We start from the raw sequence: 23750 nt of genomic DNA, 5'->3' as shown, positions 1-23750 counted from the left end.
CCATGTTGCTATGTCATTTGCTTTACTTTCTGTTGCATTTTCCCCCCATTTCACCAATTAATGGTCTCTATCGGAGAATGAAAGAAACAGAGAGAGGAGGTGAGGTTGAAAAGTATGAATTCTGTCTTCAGCTGTGCTAGTGTTTTAGAGAAACAAGGACAGTGGGGGGGGGTGATGCATTGAAACAAGTGTCTAAACTCATATTTCTCTTATAATCTCTGGAATTAATGTATCTGGGTCTACCCTGTCTGCCTCACAACCACAGATTTTAAGGAATGGCTACAGAGGAACCCGAGAGGTCTAGAGAGGAAACACAGCTTCCCCAAGCCCCTGGTCTTTATCAGCTGGAGTGTCGGTGTCGTTAATAGCTGTGGCTGAATCCTCCACGTTCAGAGGTTCCCATTACCCCAAACAGTCATTTTTAAAATTACCCAGGCAGAGTGGCAATTGCATATTGAATACTAAGGACGTCTTAAAACTAATAAATACTTTTGGAAATTCCTTGAACATTTTAATGAAATTAAAGTTATGAAATATTTATAAACAGTAACCACACCGCTTAGTACCATTAATAAAATAGATACATTAGTCAGAGAATGAAATCCATGACTCTTTTTACTACTGGACATTGACGTCAATGACGGAATATTGCTCCAAATTACTTGTAAAATAGACCCATTATTTTAGTGTGATTAATCTTTTCAATTATTTCTTTTATGTAGTTGTAATTTGAAAGTGATTTTCTTCGGGGACTACAATGACCTCAGCGCACTCGTTCCTTATTTATTTATATTTAAAAACCTTGGGTGGCTGCCCCCATTTCCGGGCAAGTTCCAATGGCCAAATATTTAAAACAGTCGCTTAAGCCATGATTATTGTTCCCGAGGACTTTGCAGAACAATTTTACGTGACTTTTTTAGTGATTATGAATAAGCCATTCCAAGCAAGAAAGCTCTGCCAGCAGCAGCTCTGCCCGCAAAGCCGGCTCCTGGCTCTGGTGCCTGGGGACCCGGCCATTCTCGACTCTACATCTCAGTCCACCCGAGGGAGGCAGTGTGGTGAGCATATCCAAGGACACCCAGGCTCACCCTGGGCTTCCAACCACCCCCACATGGCTAAACTCTTACATCTGAGCATGACACAAGGGACCTTGTGCACCAAGTCACGAAGGCACAAATGACGTTATCTGGGATAAAAATGTAGCTGGGGGAGTGGTGGTAGCAGAGAGGCACAGCCACTCTCTAAATCAGATATTGGATCTGAGCAGAGTCTGTGCTGGAACAGTTACATTTCCCTCGATCCAAAGGCTTCCAAGAGGCACAGGTAGAAAGCAAAGCATGGGTGTGAACCTGCAAACCCACCTTGGACCAGTTGTGCAGAATTATTCAGCTCAGACTCCAGTGTGAGGAGACACGGTTTGGTTAATGGACACAGGACAGAGAGGGAGAGGCTATTTATCATGCCAGATACTGTGCTAGGGGTTTACATACAATATCTGCTTTAATTTGCAACAAACCTATACATAATGCCTATGTCCTATCAACCCATTTATTGCTGCGAAAACTGCCACTCAGAGATTTGAGAATCTCTTCCAAGTGCAAAATGGTGATGGAGCTGGGATTCCATACGGATTTGGTCTGACCCCAAAGACTGCAGTCTCTTTCAACTTTGAGTGCTTATCACGATGAAAGCACTGGTAGTCGCTAATTGGAATACAGAGATTTAGAAAAGGCGACACTCTTTGGTTCTAGGAACTTAGCATCTATTGAGTGAGACCCATTAATAACTCTGAAAGAAGTAGACTGTTCTAAAAATAAACATACATGGAAATATAATTCCGAGCAGAGAGAACAGTACTTGAGCTGGGATTTGAAAGAAGAGTAAAACTTTGAAAAGTGAATACCAGTTGGGGGGGGGGGCGAGCCCTCGGCAGAGGCGCAGCTACAACAAAAGCCTGAGGTGGCCAGGTTTTGGGGGAGGTATTTGGAGAACTATGAGTAGATCTCAGTGGCTAGATGGGAGCCTAATTCTAATGCATGTCTTTTAAACAGTAAAGTCCACAGATAACTTAAGGACAGGAGGTTTTAGAAATAGGGAGTTAGAAAGAAGAAGAGGGTGTTTTGAAAATGGGATTCAGCATCCACCTGGAGGCAAACACAAGAACTCAGTGAGGATGCCAGCCTGCGGCTGTGAGTTCCCCTTGGCACTCACTTACAATTCATTTATCTCACCTGTGTGTGGTTGATTCATGCTGTTTGAAATGACCAAACCAGGCAATGGCCACCTTGGTGCCAGACTGATTGGCAGGGCTTCCTCTCATCACCAGCTTGGCAGTTGGACATTATTAACAACAAAAAGCTTTGCAGGAGGTGACAGAAGAGCCAATTTGTTTCTGCTAAGGGTAATTTCTCCATGAAAAGCAGTGAGCAGCAAGGTTGCTACTGGGAGCTTTTAGAAGGCTCTAGGCCAGGTAAGGCCCAGAGATCAGCTCCTGGCATAATTTACACAGTACCTCCACTGCCACTTTTTCAGATAAAGGTCAATTTTGGGACAACTAATGCACATATTTTTATCCCTACTTTATAAGCATCAATGTGCCAGTTGTGGGGGAGACATTCAATGTTCAGTCTGATCTGAAGAGTTGGGATTGTGTATGGCAAATTAGAGGTGGAGAGCAGACTTAAATTCAGATTTTTTACTGCTGGGTCAGTGGTCATTTTGTTGTCTCTCTGAGAAAGAACTATTGCGACTGATTTGGAAGAAGGCATCTTTACAAATGAAGCATCTATTCAATACCTCTGGGTATATAAAGTCAGGGATTCCTCTGGGGGAGCAGTTTCTGTGCAAAGTGGAATAGAAGTTTTAAAGCCACTATGCCCAAACTCAGTCCTAAGATAGAAACAATAATTTTATCTCAGTGTAAATATGCATTCAATTTAGTATTTGCCCAGTAAATTCTGTTGAACAACTGGGTGGATGCATGGACGGATGAGTCTGTTACGGAAAGAGAGTTCTCTACTGGCAGCCACAAGGCATAGTGCCACTGTAATCTCCATTTTACAAGCACACACTAAGAATCCTGCTGGGTGTTACTTGTTGTTGGAACAGAAAATGCCCAGTTTAGCCCAAGCTGCCAGGAGCTCACTCACCAGGTAATTCTTCATTTTACACAGCTGGATTTTGGAGCCTTCTCCACAGGCTGATTGGTTCCACATGGCTGGCTAAAGATTAGAATTTGTTTGTTCAGCTTCTTTCATTTCCTCTTGGCGACTTTTTGGCCTATAGAGGACATCCTCCCCTGCCCATCATCATATTTGGTGGGTAGGAATGGAAACAAGGCTGGGGGGTGTCACCGATTTTTTACTGGAAACATTTATACTAGCTCCCCATTCAGCTTCTCAAAGCCAGGATCTACCAGGAGCAGGACTGGCCATGTGAAAATGGCCCATATTCAAAGTATAACAGCCTTATTCTTAGTCCTAATCATTTAAAGAAGGGATGGCTAATATAACTATTTTTGGCTTTTGCATTTTAAGTAAGTACAGAATTACAGGATCCAAAAACCTAGGGTTAATAGGAAACTTGGAAATCAGACTGCCTAGTGGTCCTCAAACTATTTCATGGAGTCCCATGGAAAGAGATTGTTCAAGGGCTCTGAAACAGGTGAGTTCTGGACTCCCCACACTTACTTTCCAAGGAAATCTACTTGATAATTTTATATACTGAACTTCTAAAGAAGACTTTGTTTGAATTAAGGATTCAGTCTCTGAAAAATGTTTGAAGATCATGGATTTAGTCCAATGCCCTCATTTGCAGTTCAGAGAGGTTGATATCCATGCATCTCCAACTTTTTGGGGATAGGTGTGTTAAGATGTCCATGGTGGTAGAACTGCCTTTGACACCTTGAATTCGTCTCCCTTCCTGAGCTAGAGAAGTTAATGACATAAACCCTCTCTGCTGAATGGATTAAAAGAGGCAATACATAGGAAAGTGTCTTGATGGGGGGGGGACATTACTTTTTGTTGAAAAGTCCTTGTTAGTGAGCTCAATGTGGCTCTGACCTGGGAATACTCAGATCTGATTCTTGTATATTCTTGAAAGAAGAGTTATGGTGGCCTGCAATGAAATATATTTAGGTACACAAAGGAGCCATTCATAGCTCCTTGTTTTTCATGGATTGAGGGGTTCACTCTTAATCAATAGAAGGTGGGACACCTAAACTGTTTTTGACCAACCTGGTGAAGAAGAGGGAAATTCTGAATTGGCTTCTTAGTAAACTGAGAACTAGATGTGCTTCTACTTTGAGTTCTAGCTGTTGCAGTCTAAATGCAGCTTCAGGTGGAGGCAGAAAGCACATTGGGCTGGGACAGTCTGGTTTTCACCTACTCAGTAATTCAGTGTGTCAAATTTTGAGGTAAGTCTGAGTTTTTGTTCATTCATTTTCCATACAGAAAGGGAGGTAGATTTGATGGTCTTGGGGGGTCACTCCCAGCAGTGACCTTCTATGAGAGCAGTAAGGCAGGTAGCTAAGAACATGGATTCTGGAGCCAGATGACTGGCTAGAGTCATGTGACTTTGGGTAAATTACTTTGTGCCTATGTGCCTAGATTTTTCCATCCATATAATGGAGTCAGGATAGTATATATACCTCACTGTTTCATCGGGCTTTTCTGTAGCCTGCTCTGACCCTAAGGGGCTCCTTATGAGTGTAATTCTATTGCTCTGGGTTGTTTGCTAAAGAGGTTTCTGTGATCCAGGTAAGGCTTCTCTGGGACTCCAGGCATGGGTGTCTCTGGGGGCTGACGTCTGTGCTGAATGTACAGTCTACTCCTTCAAGATCATTTGGAAAAACTTCTTCCAAGCAATTTCCATTCAGTACTAGTTTTCTTTTGGAAGTTGTAGGGTAATAGCCTGAAGCTCTAAAAGCAAGAGCAGCATTTATCAATTCATTGATTAACCAGTCAGTCAACAAGTATTTAGGTGGTGTTTACTATGTGTTTAGCACCTTGTTAACTGCTGCTCGGAGAAATAAAAGAAATATAAGACAAGATCCTGAACTTCAGATTAGTGTCCCCAAACGACTAATTGGGAAATAATTATAAAAGAGCTACTAAATTTAGATGCAGAGAGCAAAGATGCCAGTGAGGAATTTCTAAAGCTGGGAATTATATTCTGGGGAGGGTGGGCTTCAGGCTGGGTCTTGAGAATGAGTCAGTTTTCAAAATGGAAGGTCTGGGACCAAGTAGGCCCTTCTAGATGTGGTGTACAGAAAACCAATCTGACCAGAGGGCAGGCAGGTGTAAGAGAAGAGAGGGCACAAAGCTCGATGGGACCAAATTACAAAGGACCTTGGAAATCAGGCAGAGACTCTGGATATCCAGGCAAAATTGGGGTTGTGCTGAAAGTGCCAAGCCCAGAGGGAAGGTGTTCTTGGGAGTCAGTCCCAGCTCTACCACCAACCAGCCCTAGGAAATGAGTGAGGTGGTCTAGTCTAGCCCCCATATTTCACTATTTTCTGATATGGGAAGCAATAAAAAGACACTGAAGTGTCATGAAATTTCCATAAGAAAATGGAATATTGGGGCAATTTGTCTGGCAATGTATGAAGGATAAATGATGGTGTTAGTCAGACCAGCTGCCAAAGTCCAAGTTTGAGTACATTAGGCCTAAACAGGTACGTAGCTAGGAAACAAAGTCAGAAGGGTAAATTAAGTGGCAGCACAATAGCATCTAGACAGTAAAAGAGAGAACTCGAGGCAGCAGCACATCTAGAGCTCTGGGCTCTATCCATTTGAATATGTGGATAAGAGGTACAGGAAGGGTCATAGATAATTCTAAGGTTTTCAGTAGTAAATGAAGCTCAGCTTCCTTGTCGACAGACTGACTTGGGATCAAGTTCATCTCTTCCCTTTATTAACCTTGGCAAGTTTTGAAACTTCTGTGAGCTTCAGTTTCCCCACCTGTAACATGAAGATAAAAGTATGTGCTTTAAAGTCCTGTCATAAAAGTTGCATTTTGCCTTTGCATTCGGTAATGGCTCCATTAATGTTAGCTTTTATTGTTGCTATGAGCCCATATTAACTGAGCACCTATTAGGTGTTGCACACTGTGATAGGTATCAAAATTTGGAGAGGAAAATGGCATGGCCTCTGCCCTGATGGCACCCATAGGTAAATATTTTCTCCTATGCTACACACTCAGGGAGAATTATCCCAGTGTCCCTTGTAAGGCTTTTCCTGATTATATAAGATGGCACGTCTTTTTATTTGGGCTAAGGAAGGTCTGTAGGTTTCTATAGCTGTGTTCCCCTTCATGCCCTGTATGTACCTCATTATGAGTAAACCAAGTTACAAGTTACAATAGACCAAGCTTCTTGCAGACCTACCTATGACTCTTGCTAACATGTCACCAGCCTTGTTCACCCCTCCACCCCTCAAGGATACCATTCTCTTCCCTTATCTCTTTCCCTTCATGACCCACCCAAAGCAATGACCCCAGAAAACATAAACATTTGTCTAAGTCAGATAGGCCTTGAGTATACTTCCAAAATAACTTCCTCCTTTTAATAATGTGAATTTATTTTTGGATGCTTCTTACGTTTGCAACTTGTCCATATCAAGTGATGTGCACCTGAATTTGTTCTACCGTAGGAACGAGAGGGAAAATTCTCAGGAAGCAATGGGATTTCTTTGTTCTTCTCTACTCTCTGCCTGACACCCCCATACCAATCACCAATCCCTCCACACCCTTGGTGGCCAGGAAAGGAATGCAGAGAACATCTGCTTCCCCATGGAGACTATCTGCTCTTGAACCTGGAGCTCTGAAGGAAGGTAATAGACCATGAGAGCCTCACCAGTTCTCTTGGGCAATCTGTCTGCCCTAGGGAATTCTCTTATCTTTTCTCTAAGAGGGTGCCCTGACAGCAGAAACATCTTCTGGATCATTACAGAAAGTTTAAGAAATTCAATGCTATTGGTTTCATAAAGGTAGAGAAACAGACAAGGAACAGGATTTTTAAACTGTTAGATTCAATGCAAATATAACACAAGCTACAGAGAAAGAATTTTGTAGGTGAAAGGGAGTTGCAAGGACACAGGAGAAAACATCTGCACAAGTACTTGAGATCCTTGATGCAAAAGTGCAAAAGTATAAAAAATTTTTGCAAGAAAAGAAATTTTTGAAGGATTATCTGTGCTGGGCCTGATATCAGGAGTTTTGTGGCCTTTTATTCCCTTCTCCTGATGTTGCTTAAATGACATTAGGCCAATTCTGGGAACCAATACCTTCTTCTTGTCACAATCCTGCTAACTGGCTCCATTTTAACAGATGGCCTCTTTGGACAGTCCATAGACCCTTGATATCTGCAAGGGCTGATGAAGTCCTGAGACATTCACAAATCCCCAAGTTAATGAGTGCAGAAACGTATGCATAAGCTCCTGGCTTGCTCCAAACCATGTGTTTCTTGTACATTGCCTCACACCACAGGTTAACCACCTTTTCTACTTGTTTAGTCTATCACATCATGGTGATTTTTTTCCCTCCACATAAACCTTTTTGATTAAAAAGCCCAAAAAATTTTGTGAAAGTTCTTGCAAGGCCAGCAATAAATGAAAACCACAGCAATATAAGGAGCTGAGTGATCAGTGGGGCTCCCTAACAAAGAAGTCCCTTTTATAAACCAACTTCAAGAAGCACAAGATTCAAATCTGGAGCTCTATAAGTGACAGGTGACTGTGTGTTAAGGGCCTTCTCAGTTGTTCGTGAATAGTCTAAGTTGAGGATTTAGATCTGGGAATTCCACAGTCCTCCTTCCTGTCCACACTTCATACTTGTGATTCTCATACCACAGTTTTCAGGGCACAGGGGAGAGCTCCCTCCCAAGTGAACCTCTGAGCAGAAGTAGGCACAGAAAGAATTATAGGGATGAGGAATGAAAACAACAACTTCTGAGGCTCCCTTGATGATTCATACAATTCAAGTCCGTCTCCTAAACGCTCTGCATCTGGGAAACAATAAAGGATGTTCATAATGATGACTTCATGCATTTTGAAGAGTCAAGGAAAGATAAAACTTATATAGATATAGATCTATTTTATCCTGTCTACCAAGCAGATTTGGGGCAATTTCTAATAAAAAAAATACATATAAAATATGATCTTAAAAATATGAATAGATCAAAAACTCTAAAAAGGGAAGGAGAAAATAAGCTTATCAAAATCTACACAGGCTTCTGATCAGCCAAGATGGCAGCATGAAACACTCCAGGGTGTCGTTCCCCAAGAGAATCTCTGAACAACTGGCAAAAACTGGCAGAGCCCTCCTCCTAAGGACTCTGAAAAAGAGTTAAAAGTTTGCAGTAACTGGGCAAGTGCCAAATCAAGAAAACACAGCTTTAAAAAATAGTTGAAGAAGCTCATGGTAACCTGCTGCCCTCTTCATAACTCTTCCCTGGCATGGAGTGGAGCCAGCCTTCTGTAGTTCCCTGGTCCTGATATAGAGGGGGCAGAGTGACTCTTACATGTTTACTGCAGTGCCTATATGTCCATACCAATCTAGCAGGTGGTAGACTGAAAGACTGAAACAGGAAACTCTATTCATCTCTCCCTTCCAGACTTGCCCTGGAGGCAAAGCAACTTGCAGCAGGCTAACAGCTGAAGCAGTATAAGAAACAATTAAATCAAAGTGGTCTGGGGCAAAGGATTGCCTGCTTTAGGTCATACAATAGGGTGCCCAGGATGGGGAGAAAGTCTATTTCATAGGGAGTAGAGGAAGTATTGAAAATTCTGTAAACGGGGAATTCCTAAGGCCATGAGCAAGCACAAAGCAGTATAAGATGCAGGCTCAGAAAAGATGAGAGGACCTGGCACTTCATATTCACCTTGGGTTGATCTACTTGATAGGAATGCTAAACCCTAGAAGGAGAGCACTAACCAATGCAGAGTCAAATTACAGGGATTGCAAAAAATGTGTTTGGTTTTGTTATTGTTGTTTTCTTTTTTTTTTTTTTTTGCATTTGTTTGTTTTAATTTCTGGTACTCATATCACTAGATGGACACAAACCTAAGGAATAGACAGTTCAGGAAGTAAATTTAAGCATTAATACTTTAAAATATTATGTGTTCAGAGTGCAACAAAATATTACAAGACAAAAAAGAAACAGGAAATGATGACCCACCAAAGGAACAATATAAAAATTCAGAAACCATCAAAGAAGAAGGACCTCATATACTGATAAAGGGGTCAATTCAACAAGAGTATGTAACAATTATAAATATATACACAACTAATAGCAGAGCCCCAAAATAGATGAAGCAAATATTAACTGATTTAAAAGAAGAAATAGATGGTTCTATATTATTGGTGGAAGATTTAAATAAGCCACTTTCAATCATGAATAGTACATCTAGACTGAAAAGCAATAAGGAAGTATAATACTTAAATGACTCTACAAACCAATGAGACCTAACAGACAAAAATAAAACACTTCACCCAAAAGAGAATACACTTTCTTCCCTGGTAAACATGGACCATACTCCAGGATAGACCAATACTTAGGTCACAAAACAAGACTCAATGAATACAAAAATTGAATTCATATAATGTATCTTCTCCAAATACAATGGAATGAAGCTAGAAATCAATAACAGAAGGCAAAATAGAAAATTCACAAAAATGTAGAAATTGAACAACACACTCTTAAACAACCAGTGGTTCAAAAAGCAAGTCACAGGGGAAATCAAGAAATATCTTGAGGAAAATAAAAATGAAAATATATCATACCATAACTTATGGGATGCAGCAAAAGCAGTGCTCTAAGAATTTTCATTGAAAAAAAAAAAAGATTTCATATCACAGACCTAATCTTACAACTAGAGGATCTAGAAAAAGAAGAAAAAAATAAACTCAAAGCATGCAGATGAAAGGGACTAACAAAGATTAGAGACAAATGAAATAAAGAATCTTAAAAACCAGTAGAATCAGCAAAACCAAAACTTGATTTTTTGAAAATGCCAATAAAATCAATAAACTTTAGCTAGACTGGCATTAAAAAAGAGAGAGAGAGTGCAAATAACTAAAATCAGAAATAAAAGGGGGTGCATTACTACTGACTCAACAGAAATAAAAACAATTAGAGGATTCTATGAACAATTGTAACCAACGAATTAGATAGCCTAGATGAAATGGACAAATGCCTAGAAACAGAAAAACTACCTATACTGACTGAAGAAATAGATCTCAACAGAGATTGAATCAGTAATCAAAAACCTGAAAACAAAGAAAAGCCCAAGACCAGATGGCTTCACAGATGAAATGTACCAAACATTCCAAGAAGAATTAATACCTATCCTGTTCAAACTCTTCCAAAAATTTATATGAGACCAACATCACCCAAAGCTGGATAAGGATACCACAAGAAAAGAAAATGACAGACCAATGTCCCTTATGAACATAGAAACAAAAATCTTCAACAAAATACTAGCAAACTGAAACCAGCAGCACATTAAAATAATTATATACTATGATCAAGTGGCATTTATCCCAGGGATGCTAAAGTTCAACATAAGAAAATCAATAAATGTAATCCACCATATTAAGGCAACAAAAAAAAAAACCCGCATGATCATCTCAATTGATACCAAAAAGGCATTTGAACAAATCTGGCACCGTTTCTTGATAAAATTATTAGAAAACTAGGAATAGAAGGAAACTTCTTCAACATGATAAAAGGTATATATGAAAAATCCACACTAACATTCTAATTGAAAAAGAATGAAAGCTTTCCCTCTAAGATCAGGAACAAGACAAGAATGTCCACTGTTATCATTATTCAACATTTTACTGGAAGTTCTAGCTGTAGACTTTAGGAAAAGGAAAAAAAATTAAAGAGAGCCAAACTGGAAAGGAAGAAGTAAAATATTTCCTATTGCAGATGGCATGATCCTATATACAGAAAATCCTGGAAAAGCCACAACAAATAAACTGGAACTAATAAATGAGTTTGACAAATTGGCATGTACAAATTCAACACACGAAATCAGTGGTGTTTCTATATACTAGTGATAAATAATCTGAAGAAGAAATCAAGAAAAATTCCACTTACAATAGTGACTAAAAGAATAAAATATATAAGAGTAAATCTAACCAATTCTGTAAAAGACTTGAACATAGAAAACTACAAAATATTGCTAAAAGATGAGTAAGTAAATGGAAGGACATTCTGAGTGCATGGACTGGAAGACTATATATGGTTAAGATATCAATTATACCTAAAACAATTTACAGATTCAGTAGAATCCTAATCAAAATTCCAACAGTCTTCTTTGCAGAGATGAAAAAGCCAATCATCAAATTTATATGGCAGTGGAAAGAGACCCCAAATAGCCAAAGCCATCATAATAAAGAAGAATGAAATTAGAGGATTCACACTTCCAGATACAAAACTTATTACAAAGCCACAGTAATCAAAACAGCATGCTACTAGCAAAAGGACAGATATACAGAGCAATGGAATAACTGAGAGTTAAGAAATCAACCCTAATGTTTAATGCCAACTGATTTTTGACAAGAGTGCCAAGTCTACTCAGTTGTGAAATAATATTCTTTTCAAAGTCGTGCTGGTAAAAATGGATTTCTATACACAGAAGAATGAGGGTGGTCCCCTGTCACACATCATATAAAAAGCAACTCGAATGGGTCAAAGACTTAAATATAAAAATCAGAACTATCCAATTTCTAGAAGAAAACAGAAGCATCTTCAAGACCTTGTGTTAAGCAACAGTTTCTTAGACTTTTCACTCAAACCCAAGCAACAAAAGAATACATAGATGAGACCTCATCAAAATTGAAAACTTTTTTGTATCAAAGGATGTGTTATCATGAAAGTAAAAAGACAAACTATTCAAAGGAGGAAAATATTTAGAGACCACATATACAATAAAGGCCTAATATCCAGAATATATAAAGAAACACTACAATTCAACAATAAAAAGGCAAACAACTAAATTTTAAAAATGGGCAAAAGACCTGAATAGACATATTTTCCAAAGAAGATAAACAAATGGCCAATAAGCACATGGAAAGATGCTCAAAATCATTACCTATTAGGGAAATACAAATAAAAACTATTTCACAGACACTAGAATGGCTTCTATTAAGAAAACAGAAAATAAGTGTTGGAGACAATGTGGAGAGATAGGAACACTCATTGTTGGTCAGTATGTAAATTATTGAAGTCATTGTGGAAGTCAATTTGGCAGTTCCTCTCAAAGTTATGTATAGGAGGCTTGGCAAGATGGCATCAGAGTAAGGGCACCAATATCATCGCTTCTACAAAAAACCAGCTGAGTGGGAACAAAATCCTGCCTGAGTGAGCTGTTTTGGGTACCCACAAAGCAGGAGGCTGCTGGACATCAATCCAGAGAGAGTGCAACAAGGAGAGTAATAGCTCAAGGTAAAACCATGGGTTTCTGCCCATTTCCCAGGGCAAGAAGCCCCAGCTTTCCTGAACCTCAAAGGTCACACAGTTGGAGGATAAAAACTCCTAGAGCAAGAGGGTTCTGGTAAAGGGTGTAGAGGAATCCCACAAGTACAGTTTCAATTGTCTGGGCCCCCCTTTGTGAACTTTGGGGACCATAACAGTTGGACTGAGGAGAAACCAAGAAGAGGGGAAAGGCGAATTTGCCAAGGCAGCATGATTTACCAAATTCTGTGGGCTACATCTGGGAGAAGGGGGAGCCAGGCAATTAACTAATTCTATGCAACACACCTAATGGAGGGGGGACAATAGGAAATGCTGGGTAGGATTCCAAGAGCATATTTTTAGGGTTCCAGGCAAGGCGTGGGTGCACTCTCTCAAAGAGACTGAGAGTCATTAGTTTCTTTGGTGATTTGGTTCACCAGGGTCCCATTTGAATTTTGGAGGGGAGCTCTCACATGGGCTTCCTGCTGCCTTGGGAAAGAAGGAAGTGAGAAAAAGAGAAAGAGGGAAGGGCAGATTCCCAATCATTTTATTCAATTGTAAAGAGTCTATCCTGCCCTTGGAAGGGGCCTTTTTTTGAGGAGCAGATTGACCCTGAAGGAGATTTGTTTCAGTGGAGGAGTTCCAGCCTTGAATGTACAAGATCTCTGGCTCAGTTCACAGCTACTCATAGAGTAGTGATCCACTGGGATATTAGCTGATACTTTGAAACAGGGAAAACATAGATAATATCCTTGTATTAGCATCACTTGGCTCTCTTATTTTCCCTAAATAAGAGCTTAAGAGGGAAGTATGGTTTTTTCTTGTTTGGCTTACTCCTTGCTTGAAGGCTTGTGGGTTTTTTCCCCTTATTTTGTTTTTCCTTCCTCTTTATCCCCCTCACTTTTCTTACTTTCATTTTTTTTCTTTTGTCTTTTTTTCTGTTTTTTCCCTTTTTTCATTTAGGTGCTACCAGCTTGTTTATTGTTTGCTGTGCTTCCTCATCCTCAACATTCTCTTTTCTGTGTGTACCGATTTTTTTTTCTTTTTGGTTTTTATAAAGGGTGTTTATTTTGGGGTAGGAGCTTACAGATACAAGGCCATAAAGCATAAGTTACTTCCCTCACCAAAGTCTATTTCCACGTGTTGAGGCAAGATGGCTGCCAATGTCTGCCAGGGTTCAGGCTTCCTGGGTTCCTCTCTTCCCAGGGTTTGCTTCTTTCCAGGCTCAGAGTTCCTCTCTTTCCAGGGCTTGCTTCTCTTCCCTGGATTCCAGCTTAAGACTTTAGCATCAAACTCCAACATCAAAACTCCAACATTAAAAACCTTCTAACTCTGTCCTTTGCCATGCCTTTTATCTGTGTACTGATTTTGACTACCAATGCTACCTCTTTTCCTTTCCTACATATTTCTACATTCTACCTTCTGTTGTTGCTCTTATATCCCTTCTTTTCATTTAGCTCTCAATTTTTTTGGATTTTTGTCTCTAACATTTCTATTCTGTTTCCTATCTTTTATTAACTCTATCTTATTGTCTTTTCTTCTCCCTTTCCCTCTCTCCTGATCATGCTAACCTTTTAATTCATACTATATTCTTCTCCGTATTCAGTTTCCCATTTCATTTTAGGTACTCCACTTTCTTATTCCTATAACTATACACTGCTTACATGAGTTTAATATTTATTCTCCTAGGTCATATATGTTTCCTCTGCTAACATTTACTACCAATACTACTATTATACTTTTTCTTTTCCTACCTCTTTTGCTTTCCCTGGCTGTAATCTTTTTCCTTCAAGGTAACTTAGACAACAACAAGGTAATAGAATAAGAAGAACAAAGTGACAAAGAGAAAAATTAACACACACACACAAATGGCACCTAAAAAACCCTGAGACTAGAGGGAGAAGATAATCAACTGAATGAACCCATGAAGATAAAATGATGACCACATATCAACAAAAAAGTACAAGCCAAGCCAATAATCAAGAACACATGGCCCAGTCCAATGAGCAAATTAAAAACCAGGAGGATGAGTAGAACATCAAACAACTAATCAAAGCTCTCCAATCAAATATCATGGACCAATTTAATGAAGTGAAGGAAGAGATTAAGGATATTAAGAAAACATTTGGAAGGCATACTGAGGAAATTGCAAACATCCACAAAAAGATAGCAGATATGATGGTGATGAATGGCACCATTCAAGAAAACAAAAATACACACTCAGCAAGTAACAGCAGATTGGAAGAAGCAGAGGAAAGAATTAGTGATGTGGAAGACAGTACATCTGAAATCAAACAGATTGTAGAATTGATAGATAAAATGATACAAAAAGTCCAGCAGGGTCTTAGGGATTTGAGTGACAACACAAAATGCACAAACATACTCATTATAGGCATCCCAGAAGTAGAAGAGAAGAGAAAGGGGACAGAAGGGTTGTTGGAGAAAATAATGGCTGAAACCTTCCCAAACCTATTGAAGGACATGGATGTACAAGTTCAGGAAGTGCAGCACACCCCAAACCGTATAAATCCCAACAGGCCTACCCCAAGACATATACTTGTCAAATTATCCAATGCTCAAGATAAAGAGAAAACACAGAAGGCAGCAAGAGAAAAGAGAGCCATCACATATGAAGGAAGTTCAATAAGATTAAATGCTGATTTCTCATTTGAAACCATGAAGGCAAGAAGGCAGTGGTATGACATAGTCAAGGTACTAAAAGAAAAAAATTTCCAGCCAAGAATACTCTATCCAGCAAAGCTAGCATTCAAAAATGATGGAGAGTTTAAAATGTTCACAGATTAAAAAGAAACTAAGAGAGTATGCCAATAAGAAACCTGCCCTTCAAAAAAATACTAAAGGGAGTTCTGCAGGAGGAAAGAAAAAATAAGGAGAGATAGATTTGGAGGAGAGTGTAAGAACTATCAAAAGACAAAAGGAGAAATAAAACAACACATGACATAGACAAAGCCAAAGAAAATATGGCTAATTTAAGTAATTCCTTGGGAGAAATAACACTGAATGTTAATGGATTAAACTCACCTGTCAAGAGACACAGATTGGCAGAATAGATAAGGAAATATGACCCATCTATATGCTGTCTACAAGAAACCTACTTTAGACCCAGGGATTCAAGGAGGTTGAAAATGAATGGTTGGAAAACAATCTTACAAGCCAACAATAACCAAAAAAGGTCAGGAGTAGCTATACTAATGTTGAACAAAATAGACTTTAAATGCAAAACAATTTTGAGAGACAAAGATGGACACTACATATTAGTAAAAGAGGTAATCTTCCAAGAAGAAAGAACAATCATAAACATTTATGCACCTAATCTGGGCACCTCAAAATATGTGAGGCAAACACTGGAAGAACTAAGTGGAGGAAGAGATCCCTCTACAATTATAGTGGGGGACTTTAATACACCATTATCACCATTAGACAGAACATCTCAACAGAGAATCAATAAAGAAGCACAGACTTTGAATAATATAGTAGAGGATCTGGACCTAATAGACATATAAAGAACACAAATTCCAAATACAGCAGGATGTACATTCTTCTCAAGTGCACATGAATCATTCTCCAAGATAGACTAATTGCTAGGCCACATAAGGAGTCTCAATGAATTCAGAAAGATTTAAATTATACAAAATAATTTCTCTGGCCACAGTGGAATGAAGCTGAAAATCTGCAAGGGCCAGAGACCCAGATTAGGCACCAAGATATGGAAATTAAGCAACACACTCTTAGACAAACAGTGGCTCACGGAGGAAATCTCAAAAGAAATCAGTAATTGCATTGAAACTAATGAAAATGACAACACAACATATCAAAATGTATGGGATGCCAAAAAAGCTGAACTGAGAGGAGAATTCATAGCTATAAATTCATACATCAAAAAAAATACAAAAGAGCTGAAATCAAAGGACTAACTGCACACTAGGAGGAATTAGTAAAAAATCAAACTATCCAAAAGGAAGAAGAAAAGAAAGAAAGAAAGAAAGAAAGAAAGAAAGAAAGAAAGAAAGAAAGAAAGAAAGAAAGAAAGAAAGAAAGAAAGAAAGAAAGAAAGAAAGAAAGAAAGAAAGAAAGATCAGAGCAGAATTAAGTGAAATAGAAAATAAGAAAGCACTGGAAACCAAAAGCTGGTTCTTTGAGAAGATCAATAAAATTGAAAAACTCTCAGCTAGACTAACAAAGAAAAAAGGAGGGATGATGCAAATAAACAAAATAAGAACTGAGAAAGGGATATCACCACCAAACCCACAGAAATAAAGACTATCATAAGAAGATACTTTGGAAAACTATATGCCAGGAAAAGAACAATTTAGAGTAAATGGACCAATTCCTAGAAACACATAAGCAGCCTACATTGATGAAAGAAGAAATTGATGATCTAAACAAACAAATCACAAGTGAAGAGATAGAATCAGTCTCTAAAAACCTCCCAACTAAAAAGAGCCCTGGGTCAGATGGATTCACAGGTGAATTCCACCAAACATTCCAGGAAGAACTAACATCAATCTTGGTGAAACTCTTCCAAGGATTTGAAACAGAAGGAACATTGCCTAACTCATTCTATGATGCCAACATTACCCTAATACTAAAGCCAAACAAAGACAACACAAGAAAAGAAAATTACAAACCAATCTCTCTAATGAATCTAGATGTTAAAATCCTCAACAAAATATTTGCTAATCATATTCAAAAACACATCAAATTATACACCATAATCAAGTGGGTTTCATCCCTGGTATGCAAAGATGGTTCAACAAAAGAAAATCAATCAATGTAAAACACCACATAAACAGATCAAAAGAAAAAATTCAGATGATCATATCTACATATGCAGAGAAAGCATTGGACAATACACAGCAACCTTTCTTGATAAAAACCCTGCAAAAGATAGGAACAGGAGGAAACTTTATGAAAATAATCAAGGGTATATATGAAAAACCCACAGTTAACATCATTTACAATGATGAAATCCTAAAATCCTTCCCTCTAAGATCAAGAATGAGCAAGGATGCCCACTATCCACTCCTATTTAACATTGTGTTAGAAGTACTTGTTCAGTCACTGAGGCAGGAAACAGATATCAAAGGTATCCAAATTGTACAGGAAGAAATAAAAATTTCACTATTTGCAGATGACATGATCCTACACATACAAAGCCCTGAGAAACCTACAACAAAGCTTCTAGAACTTATAAACGAATTCAGTAAAGTTGCATGTTGTAAGAGCAATGCGTAAAAGTCAATAGCATTTCAGTACACCAATAAATGAGCAATCCAAGGAGGAAATCAAGGAAAAAAATACCATTTACAATAGTAAAGTAAAAAATCAAATACCTAGGAATAAATTTAACTAAAGATGTAAAAGACTTATACACAGAAAACTACACAATACTGTTAAAGGACATCAAAGAAGACTTAACTAAATGGAAGAATATTCCCTGTTCATGGACAGGAAGACTAAATATCATTAAGATGTCTATCCTACTGAAAGTGATTTACAGATTTAATGCAATTCCAATAAAAATCAACACAGCATTTTTCACTGAACTAGAAAAACTAACAATGAAATTTATTCAGAAGGGAAAGAGGCCCAGAATACAGAAAGACATATTGAAAAAGAGAAATGAAATTGGAAAAATCACACTACCTGACTTCAAATCATACTACAAAGTTATATTGGTCAAAACAGCATGGTATTGGCACAAGGATAGGCACTCTGACCAAAGGAACTGAACTGAGAGTTTGGATATAGATCCTCACATATATAATCATCTGATATTTGAGAAGGTGACAAAGCCCACTCAACTGGGAGAGTACGACTTCTTCAACAAATGGTCCTTGGAGAACTGGATATCCATATGCAAAAGAATGAGAGAGAATTACAATATCATACCTTATACAAAAATCAACTCAAGATGGATCAAAGATCAAAATATAAAAGCCAAAGCCATAAAGACCTTGGAAGACAATGTAGTAAAGCATCTACAAGACCTTGTAATAGGAAATGGCTTCATGAACTTCACACCCAAAGCGTGAAAGAAAAAATAGATAAATGAGACTCCTCAAAATTAAAGTCTTTTTTACTTCAAAGGATTTTATCAAGAAAGTGAAAAGACAGCCTACCCAAGGGGAGAAAATATTTGGTAACCATACATTTATAGGAACTTAATATACAACATATATAAAGAAATCCCATATCTCAAAAACAAAAAGACAAACAACCCATTCAAAAAATGGGCAAGACATTTGAACAGACACTTCTCCAAAGAAGAAATAGAAATGGCTAAAAAGCACATGAAAAGGTGTTCAACATCACTAGCTATTAGGGAAATGCAAATAAAAACTACAATGAGATACCATCTTACACCCATTAGATTGGTGGATATTAAAAAAGTGGAGGACTACAAGTGTTGGAGAGGATGCAGAGGAATGGGGGTCCTCATACACTGCTGGTGGGAATGTAGAAGGATCCAGCCATTCTGGAGGACAGTTTGGCAGTTTCTAAAAAAACTAGCTATAGATCTGCCATATGACCCAGCAGTTCCACTGTTGGGTATATACCCAGAAGAACTGAAAACAAGGACATGAACTGATATATGCACATGAATATTCATAGTGGCATTATTCACTATTGCCAAAAGTTGGAATCAACCCAATGCCCATCAACAGATGAATGGATAAACAAAATGTGGTATATACACAATGGAATACTACTCAGCTGTAAGAAGGAATACAGTACTAACACATGGGGTAACATGGATGAGACTTGAGGACCTTATGTTGAGTGAAGCAAATCAGGCATTGAAGGACAAATACTACATGACCTCTCTGATATGAATTAAGCAAATCAAGCTGTCTCACAGATCTAGAGACTGGATGATGGGCTTACAGGAAATAGGAGGGGAGCAGAAGGTTGTGAGTTAATGACTACATGGGTGAAATCTATGATAAAGAGGAGGTAAGTAGTTGTGCAGTGAAGGAATAAGACAGGGGCATAGGGATACTGTTAGGTGGGTCTTTGCAGGCTTCAGTGGGGCTAGGGTTGGGAGGAAGGGTCAGATGGTCCATGGAATTGGGGGCAGGGTTTGGGGTGAGCAGGTGAGCATGGGAGATTGTCAGCTACATGGTTGAAACTATAATGTTGAGAAACTCTTTAGAAAATATAATAAGGAAGGGTTACTTGTTTGGGGTGTCTGACAGGGGTTTCAGCACAGGGTATACCTGGGGCAGGCTTCTAGGGAGTTTGTGAGTGCTCTTCTTGTCATATTGTGTTATATTAGTGGGTGGAGACACATACAATGAGTGGGAAAGTGTTGCACCCCCATCCTGGGGTGGACTGATGTCCTCAAACAGAGGAGAGGGTGTCTCTTGAGATCATGGGTAATTCCCAATGGGAGAGGACAGACTAGAGTTTCAAGCCGTCTACATTGTTGTAAGTATCTATGAATCTTGCCCTTCAAGCCATGAAGCTTGGTTGTCACTGTGGGCTCTGAGGGGAGGGGGAGAGAGGAATAGAATAGATGGAAGTGGGGGCAACTAGGGGGCAATGGAAGTGTTCCACAAGTTCATGTAATGATGGATATGTCATTAAATTTCACCAAAAATTTATAAAAGTGTATAGTCTAAAATGTAAACCATAATGTTAACCATAATATAACCAAAAATTTAGAAAAGTGTACAGCCTAAAATATAAGCCATAATGGAACCATGGTTGGTAGCTGTGTTTCAATATCTGTACATCAGCTATAACAAATAAAACATCCACATGTAAAAAAATCATTGCTGGGGAAGTGAGAAAAGGGTTTGATGCTGGGTATATGGGAGTCCCCTATTTTGTATATGTGACTTTACTGTGATCTAAAACTTTTTAGAAGACAATTTTTAAAAAATGGATGTAGACACTGAGGAAGGAATGGAGGAGATTGCCTTGCCACTGTACACAGGGCAACATCTATTACTGTGACGGAAGGCAAAACATCATAAACAAAGTTTTATGATATTTTTCATTTTTTAATACACCAATTTGTTTTTATTTTATTTTATTTTTTCTAAATTATTACATATTCTATTTCTAATCTTTAAACCTGTCAACACTATTCATTTGCCTACTAATTGAATTTGGCAATATATTAGGCTTCATTTTTGAAGAAATTTTGGGTCACAGGGGGTTCAACTATGACAGGGGAGGAGCACTGGTGTGGGGTGTCATTGATGGGGGATGCATGGATGGGAGAGAGTTCTCCAGAGCATGCATATAGGGTATATAGATATGTTCAGATGTTCATTGGGTATTGTCATAGTGGATAGAGTTACATATGACAACTGAAGGAGAGCTGAGTTCCCATCCTGGGGAGCTCTGTCGCATTCCCAAATGCAACAGCAACAATCTCCCAAGTTCAAGGGCAAGGCCAGTGAAGGATGGTCCAATGGTGGGCCCTTGATATACTGATGATTGTGTTTATGAGCCAGTGTGCTTAAAATTTCAACTAGGCCTAGAACCGCAGGGTGCCTAAGAGTTTCCTCCTGAGGGCCTCCATATTGCTCAAATGTGACCACTGTCTAAGCCAGACTTATCATGCAAATGCATTATCTTCCCCCCAGAGTGGAACATGACTCCTGGGGATGAGCTTCACTGGTGCCAAGGGATTACTACCATCATCAGCTGGTGATGCAACTAGAAAAAACCCTTGAATTAAAGGGGGAAATGGGAAAGACAAATGAGTTTATATAGCTAAGAGACTTCAAGAAGAGTCGGGAGATCATCAGAGGGGTTGCACTTATGCATGTCTCAGCAGGATCCCAGAGACAACCAAAGTAGATACAACCCCAGGTAGTGGTGCTCCTGAGAGCTATGGAGACACACAGGTTCTACCATCATGATAGATGGCTCTGGAGTTCAGTTCCTTGCCAGTAGGCCCTACTTTGGAATTTGTGCTCCTGAGTGTGATGGAGTTGGATTCAGATGTAACCTCTATACATGCCTCTTCTGTCACTTTTACTGAACATGTGGTTGGCACTGGGGTTTGTGTTTGCTCCAGAGACTTGAATCTCTGGACTGTCCATGGGCCAACTGGGCCCTGAGCCTCAGCAGAGTTGCAACACCTACTCTCTGGTTTGTTGGACATAACCAGGTCAGCTGATGGGGAGGTGAGAATGGTCAAATGCCACACCAGGGAATCGAGATTGTCTGCAACTGCAAGCAGGAGAATCCATCCATCAGCCATTGGGATCTAAGCACACTCTCGATTTAGAGGTGGAGTGGACAGTGCCATCCCAAGGTCCACAAGATGGAGGAATATCATATGGATTTGAGTTAACTTGCTGGTATTCTACTATAGAACTGTTGTGACTCTAGCAATGGAAGAAATTGTATCATTAATGTGTAGATGGTGGCCACGGGAGTTGCTGAGGGCAGGGAGAAGGAGGAAGAGGTGTGATATATGGTATTTCTGGGACTTGGAATTGCCCTGAATGATATTGCAAGGACAGATGCAGGACATTGTATGTCCTGCCATAACCCAGTGGATGGACTGGGGGAGAGTGTGAACTACAATGTAAACTATGGTCAATGAGGTGTGGCAGTGCTCCAGGGTGTGTTCATCAAATGCAATGAATGTGCCTTACTGATGAAAGGAGATGTTGATGTGGGAGGAGCGGAGGGTGGGGATGGAGAGTGTGATATATGGGAACCTCTTATGATTTTTAACATAACATTTTGTGTGATCTATTTATCTATTTTTTAAAAAGACAATAAAAAAGACAAACAAAAATAAAAATAAAATTATAGAAATATAATGATATGAATTGATAAAAAAATTTCAGAGTAACCACACAACCAAGATTATAGTGACTTGTATTACACAGTGTTAAAAATTCAAATACCATATATTAAAAAATTTTATTCAAATAACGAATCCTTCAGATATGAAGAATAAATAGTTTCTTAGAAAAAACATAGTCTATTGCTAATAGATATCCCCTTAAAGAAACTTTTAAGAATTTGTCAGTGAGAAGTAAAAATTTGTAGGTAGGAAAATGTCATCTTCTTTATGAAAGATAAATCATCACTATTGGAATAGTAAATATTAAAAAAATACTTTCATTTTCTCATTCTTAAAAAAAAAAGTCATGTATAGAATTACCATGTGATCCAGCAATCCCACTTCTATGTATATACGCCAAACAGTTGACAGCAGGGACTCAAAAAGATATTTGCCCACCAATGTTTATAGTGGCATTATTCATAACTTCCAAAAGATGGAAACAACCCATGTGTTTGTCAAATGATAAACAGAGAAACAAAATGTGGTATATACACATGATGGAATATTATTCAGCCATAAAAAAGGAATGAAGTTCTGACACATGTGGCATCATGGATGAACCTTGAAGACATCATGTTTAGTAAAATAAGCTGAGACACAAAAGGACAAATATTGTATGATCTCACTGAAATGAAGTAGCTAGAATAAGAAAATTCATAGAGTCAGAAACTTGAATGTAGGTTACTAGGAGCTGGAGTGGAGGTAGGGAAGAGGGAGTTAATGCTTAAATTGTCCAGTGTTTCTCTTTGTATTGATGGAAAAGTTTTGGTAGCACATTATGAACATAATTAACAGCATTGAATTATATATCTGCATGTGGTTAAAAGGGCAAATTTTAGGTTGTATAACTATTATTAAAATAAAAATTAAGAGCAACAGCTGCCACAGGACTGTATAGCACAAACAGTGAATGCTATTGTAAATAATGAGCTATTAATATTATAATTATAATAACACTATTTCACCAATTTTAACAAAACTTTCACACTAATTTGAAGTGTTAATAATATGGAAAACTGTATACTTGTGTGTGGGTAGATGGGAACTCTATATTTTCTGCATGATCTTTCTGTAAACCTACAAGTTCTCTAATTAATCAAAAACACACATCCAAAGCAAATAAATAAACAAAGACTACCAGGCATATAAAAAAGCATTATAAAATACTTTCACTTAGTGTAAAGATTCAACAATCAGGTCACACATATGCTTAAGCAGCTTTACTCAATTTTGCAGTATTTAATTCATTTTAATCTTCAATATATATTTCAAATATCTTTAATATATTTAATTAATTTTCTTCAATATATTTTCAAGCAAATAGGTAATAATAGCACAAATTGCCAACCTCTAAAAATTTGATATAGATGATGTTGTATATAATAATATTCCCCGGGAATCATACATTTCTTGAGAAATAAGAATTTAAGCATCTTTAGCATTCGT

The 23750-nt window shown here is 38.4% G+C and overlaps 1 protein-coding gene across 1 annotated transcript in view; it reads right to left on the bottom strand.

The window, feature by feature from the left end:
* Positions 1–23750, bottom strand: part of ALK (ALK receptor tyrosine kinase) — a 769970-nt gene that overhangs the window by 214231 nt on the left and 531989 nt on the right. The gene's annotated exons all lie outside the window — the stretch shown is intronic.

The sequence above is a fragment of the Dasypus novemcinctus genome, chromosome 25 (assembly GCF_030445035.2).
Source record: "Dasypus novemcinctus isolate mDasNov1 chromosome 25, mDasNov1.1.hap2, whole genome shotgun sequence".
NCBI lineage: Eukaryota > Metazoa > Chordata > Mammalia > Cingulata > Dasypodidae > Dasypus > Dasypus novemcinctus.
Note: the sequence above shows the minus strand (reverse complement) of the source record. Positions and strands in the feature narration are given on the sequence as shown.